The sequence below is a fragment of the Opisthocomus hoazin genome, chromosome Z (genome assembly GCF_030867145.1).
Source record: "Opisthocomus hoazin isolate bOpiHoa1 chromosome Z, bOpiHoa1.hap1, whole genome shotgun sequence".
NCBI classification, from domain to species: domain Eukaryota; kingdom Metazoa; phylum Chordata; class Aves; order Opisthocomiformes; family Opisthocomidae; genus Opisthocomus; species Opisthocomus hoazin.
The window spans coordinates 19671391-19677611 of NC_134454.1; positions in this window are offsets into that span (position 1 = coordinate 19671391).

Consider the following 6221-nt stretch of genomic DNA (forward strand, 5'->3'; position numbering starts at 1 on the left):
TAATTTTTACTTTTTTTGTAATTTCTTGAGTCACCATTTTGCATGAGTAACATCCTTCATTTCTGCACTTTCAATAGGAAAAGAGAAAGGCCAAGTTTGAAAAACGTACCAGCTGGTCAGTCTCTTTGTGTCTTACCCGCACAATTATGGTTTTAAGGACCTGAATTCTTCCGGAAGGGGAAAAGTACACAGGGGATATTTTGAAGATGGGGATAAAAAAGGAAGCATACATGTATATGAAATACAAGGCACAGTTAGCTCTCCATGTGACAAACATTTTACTTCTTAAAAAATGCCTTTTAGGAGCTCATCTGTCCTCGAGAAGAGAACTTTTAGAAGTCATTAAATGCATATGTGCATGTCCTGACTGACTGACTGACTGACTGACTTAGGGAAATGAGTAGAAAAGGTGTCTCAGGTCTAACTGAGAACAAAGGAAGAGGCTGAAGGTTAGGCAGAAGGTCTTTCTGCCTCTGTAGCTCCAAGTCAACCCACATAATCCATTATACAATTTCAGTGCCTGTCCAGCACAGCAGGTCTCTAAGAAAATGTACACAGAGCATCAGAGTCACAACGTGCAGGCAGAGGGAGGGAGAGAGGCGCATTAACAGTTGCCTGTGAACACCGGCAGAAAATTGCTCTGACATACTGAATCATAGAGGGAAATGCAATCGTGTTCAGCTGCAAAGCAGAGTGCAGAACAACACCTGAAAAATAGCTGAATGTTCAAAATGACTGAAGAAAATAAACACTTAAGTGCTTATGTGGGGTACACTGGATGAGCAATAAGAGTACCTGCCTTTTAGCAGCAAGGTCTGTCAGTGTGCAATGGAAGATGCTGACACTTACACAGCCATAGGCCATACCCTGCAAGGCGCTAAACACTTGAAATACAAGAGGGGACAAACCAAAAGCATACACAGGATCAGCAGGTGGTTAGGATCCGGCTCTCCACTGCTGCGCATAGAGTCCCACTGTGATTTAGTGGCAATTTTCTTTGATGCAAGTCATTTGGGAGTGTATGTGTATAAATGATAGGCATGATGCACCTGTAGCAAGAGTTTGCTGCTTAGTTGCAGTGGAACTACCTGCAAGCTACATAGCACTTACAGAATTGTTCTGTGTAAATGTAATGAACAACAAATACCTGAAATAGGAATACTAATGTCAGTCAATCACACTTGCAATAAGGCAAGCATCTATAGTAGACCAAAATCCAAAGGCCTGTGAGACCTTAAAAGATATTTTTTCCCTGCTACTAGCAGTGTGAGGTTTCACTGCTGGGTTTGTTGTATTCTTCAAATAGTGAAAATCATTCTGTTGCTTCCCGTGCTGACTGAACAGAACAGAACTTCTGAGTATTTCCCAAATAATGCTTACAACTTCTGGATCTGTTAAGTGTTCAGTGAAGTCAGTGTGGAGGAAAAGAACCCAAGTTCTAGATATTGACTTCAGCATACATTACGCTAGAATTAAATTATTTTAGCACTATCTATTGTTTTGCACAATAAATAAATTCAGCTATGTTTCAGGTACAATAATTTCAGTAACTGGTACACTAACGCTTCATAGTCATACATTTGCTATTGGTAACACGATCACTTTACTAAATTACAGAACTTGCTGTCTAGATGGTAAGTTGATGAAACAATGACAACACATCATAAAGCTCATACAAAGAAGGCTAATGAAATCAGCATTGCTGAGGTCAGCAAAAAGTAACACTGACCTCAGTGAATTTTGTATTTATTTTATAGTTAAAACTTTAATTATGGTTATATGCAGAATTCTGTACTTTTACCATCTACCTTAAAAATAAGATTTTTTAAACAATTTAAAGGACAGAAGCCCTTATGGAAAGCAGTAGTGGTAATTTTGTAGAGTTTCAGATTTGAGACAGAAGATAGCAAGGTCATTTGACAATTTTTCTCAGAAAACACAATAAATTCAGCCAGCTTTGTAATTATAAATATACATAGATATACAAGTTACCAATTTCTGGATCCAAGTCTTTTCTGGATTCTATTTTGCTCATACAAACTTTCCAGACTGACATTTTCAAATTCTCACTGATCTGAGTGTTTCGTGAATGGTGGAGTTTTTATTTTGTGAGATGGAATGCATGTAGGAATTTCATTTAAAAACAGAAAATGAAAGCCAGTGAGTCTTTTAGAGAAATATAGCCTCTAACACTTTACAATACAAAAAACATTTATCCAACATTTCTAACAGTTGAATATAAAATATAATTACTATTTTGCAGTTTATTTTCAAAACAGTACTGATATTCTTTAACTTTTACTTAGCAGATGTAATAATTATTAAAATACTAATACAAATATTTTGCTCTTATTTTTCTCCTCTTCAAAAGCTGTGCCTTAAAGAAAATACTGTGTTCTGTTAGTTGCAGAACAATTTAATGCAAGTATTCTTCATATACAGCTTCTAGTACTTTGACCATATTTGTGAGTTGTTAGAATAAAACTTGTGAGAAGAACATCAGTAACTATAAAGAATGTGATCCTTATGCTAGTTCATCTGACAAAAGTTAACCATAATAACGTATGTAAAAGAGGGGACCATATCTTCTGAGTATCTATGTGATAATTTTTCAGGAAACCAGGGTTCTTTCAATCATGGAGAAGGGAATGGCCGTGTACCGTAAAAAAACATATCACTTACAGTAAAAATCACTGAAGACTGGTAAAAGAACGACTGCATTAAAGTGTGAGTTTAGGAACTATTATCACATGTTACAGCAAGAGACCGGCAGTCAGCCTTCTAGCCCTGAAATATGTGCCTAGTATACACCTTCATTACGGGCAGCCAAAAGAACTAGAAATTAGAATTAGAAATTGTCAGTGCAATGAATGCTTTTACAGGTTAAACAAAACATAACAATCTAACATCAGTGCAATTGCAACAGTACTAAAGCTTGCAAGTAATCCAAATCAAGCAGTTTCTATTAAGGATCTTTTGTTATACAACACATCAATAGACAAAGACTGATTTATGCCTCTTCACTGCTGTGACGTTCTCACCCTTCCAATCAGTCATAGTTTGAAGTCAAGGGCCCTTTTTGCTTAGATGGCATGATGTGGTGATGCTGCCATTACAATAGATATAATAATATGTATGTAACTCCTAGTTTCCCGCAAATTTAGGCAGAAGAGTATTCTGTCCTGAGTGTTGCTGCTTGTAGATATACGTGGCATGAACTTTGAAGTAGAAGGTGGGTATAAACAGAGATTTTTTTAATATCTTGGTTTTGTTTATATTTGTCACTAATTTGTCTAACCAAAGACATCATGGGCAGGCTGAATTCCTCTGACATTTGTGTGTTTTAAACACAACTCCTCATACCGCCTGAATATATGAAGAGCTGTAGAGCAGCACATTCTCTATCAGCTCCTGTCTTCATTGCTTCTGGCAAATTACACGGGCTAACTCGTAAGACTGCAGCTGTGGATGCGCAGCTCTGACATTAACACACAGTTCATTGACGCCGTCCTTATCTAGCACCATCTCGTGGACTTCCACCGCAGAACAGTAGTAACCTTCCACCCGGGTTTTATCACATCAGCAACCTACAAAGACGTTCTCAGCAGCTGAAAACAAAAAATGTCTTTCTTTTTCCAAATCCTGATATTTATTTCCATCTGATATAGGGCCTAGATATCTTGTGTCTGGAATGACTGAAGGGGGCAGCCAAGCAGGTCAAGGAAAGAAAACTTTCCCTTCTTCTTCGGTATTTGCAAGGCGGTATTTGCAGTACTATGTTTGGTTTTGGGCTTTGCAGTGCATACTGGAGCAAGGCTGAGCAAAGGGATGAGGATGGTTAGGAGGATGGAGCATTTGAGGAGGCGAGGCTAGAGCGGCAGGGTTTATTTAGTCTGGAGATGAGAAGGGTGAGTCTTCACCTAGCTGAAGGGGGATTGTAGAGAAAACGGAACCAAACTGTCCTTAGATGTGCACAGCATAAGGACAACAGGCAGTAGTCACAAGCTGTAGCAAGGGAAATGTTGACTGCCTGTAAAGAAAAAAAAAAGAGATAAGGATATGTAGGAATTAGAACAGGTTTTGTGATTATAAAGTGTCCATCTTTGGAGTTTTTCAAAATTCAGCTGGACTAGGCTCTGTGCAACCTCATCTAACGCTGAAGGCAAGCCTGGTTTGAGCAGGTGGTTTGACAAAATGACCTCCAGGGGTTCTTTCTAATGTACATTATATTGTGATTCTATGATTCAAAGGCAGCTTCAGTGTCATAGAACTCACAGACTATTGAATCCAGAGAGAAAAGTATTCAATACAACCTTACACAAACCTACAGAAGAACCACACAAAAGCAAATAAAAGAAATCCTATTAGTTTCATCCCACAGCACAACGTTTTCATGACTACATGTAGGCTTGAGCCCAAGGAAATATATTCAGTGTGAGAAAAAATGTCGTTAACAAATGAAAGATTCCCTGTTGATCTCCAGAAAACTCGTATCAAAACACATGGGGCATTTCAAAGCAGAAAACGGTATAAGGAGAAAGAGGCTTTGTTTAGAAAATAAAAGTAATTGCAATATAATTATCAGGTGAATTTAAAAGCTACTGTCATTTTACCTAATTGTTTCTGGTGCAGTTTTTCTTGCAATAACAGCCTTCTCAATACCTGAATGATCTCAGGAAATACAGTAAGCACATCTCATAGGACTGAAGTGTGGTCAGTTCTGTGAGGACTCCCTCCACCCCAACAGCCTCCCCCCCCCTCCCCCAGCTATTAAAAGTAATAAATAAACCATGATTTTATTAAAGAAATCAGAATGTACATTAGGTATTCTAATAATGTTAAAAATTAAAAGATCTAATACACCTAGCTACAAGTGTCACGTTAATTCCAGAAGTTATACAAATTACTACCGGAATAATTAATTCCTGTAATAAATAGATTTTTCTTTCATAGACATTGAAGTTGTGGCTGACAGGCATAATATTTTCTGTAACACTAAGACTACTCTGTTAGGCACTACACCAGCAAAACCGACACTTTCATTGCTTTCTCTTAAAAATATTTACAAAGAGAAAGCAACTAGATTTCCAGTATTCTAGTCAAGTTGGTGTAGTGGGCTTCAAACCTAACTGTTGTCAATGCAAGTAACTGAAGTGATTAGCAGACACTGATAAGAAGAACTAAAATGTCATTTAATGTATCTTTGCTGCCAGTTTGTTTGTAAAGGGATTCTAAGTGGTTTTACAGAGACTGAATATGGGCAGTACCTGAAAAAAAGGGTGAGAAAGTCTAGAAAAGGGATTAAAATTGGAGAGAAAAATACAGAGGAAGAGAACAGATGAGAACAGAAAGACACAGTATGGAAAGCAGAAAGATAAACAAGAAAACAGTTAGCTAAAAGGTGTAAAATGGAGAGGGATAAAGAAAAAGTTTGAAAATGAAACACAGAAAGAACAGTGTGATTCTATGTGCATTCCTTCCTCCCTCTAGAAAACTAACAAATAGCAGAATAAACTACACTAACCCTGGGTAAAAATCTGTATTTCTCGCTGAGCAGAGGACAATGACTTGAAATCTCTGTATCAGTCCCACAGCTCTTTTATCATAGTACCAATAATTTCCCAAATGAGTGCAAATCCCAGTTCAAAGAAGTCATAAAGAAATGTTTAAACAGATTCTTTTACCCCTGTGCTCACCTCTGGCCCCAGGTTCTTCTATGGTTGTACAGGGAGCTGCAAATGAGATAGAGTAACTGAAATGGTGCCCTGAGGTGTATTTGTAAGATAACCGGTCTGTGCTCATACACAACAGAAATTAAATCTATTGTCTGTTGTTTGAAGCTTTAGCTCCTCAGTACACATCATGTTAGCTGTCTAAATGGCCTATCAAATTACTTTTTTCTATATGAGAAGAAATGCAGAAAAAAAAATTAAATATGGCTATCGATACCTGTGGGGCGCTTACGTTTTTGCTATTTCGAAAGTCATATGTTCTTTATTATTTGCTGCAGCTTTACTACAGAGTTTACAGGCTCTCTCAGTCTAGCTTTGTCTTCATTTTTTTGGATAGCTTAGAAACACAGAAAATAGTTAATTAGTAATTAATTATGAATTTGCTTTGGTTTCAGCCTGAGCTTCTGTATATAAAACTGTTATTTAGAAATAGGGGATATATCATTCAAAGTACAGTTTTAGAAGACCCATACATTCTGACCTTTGCTG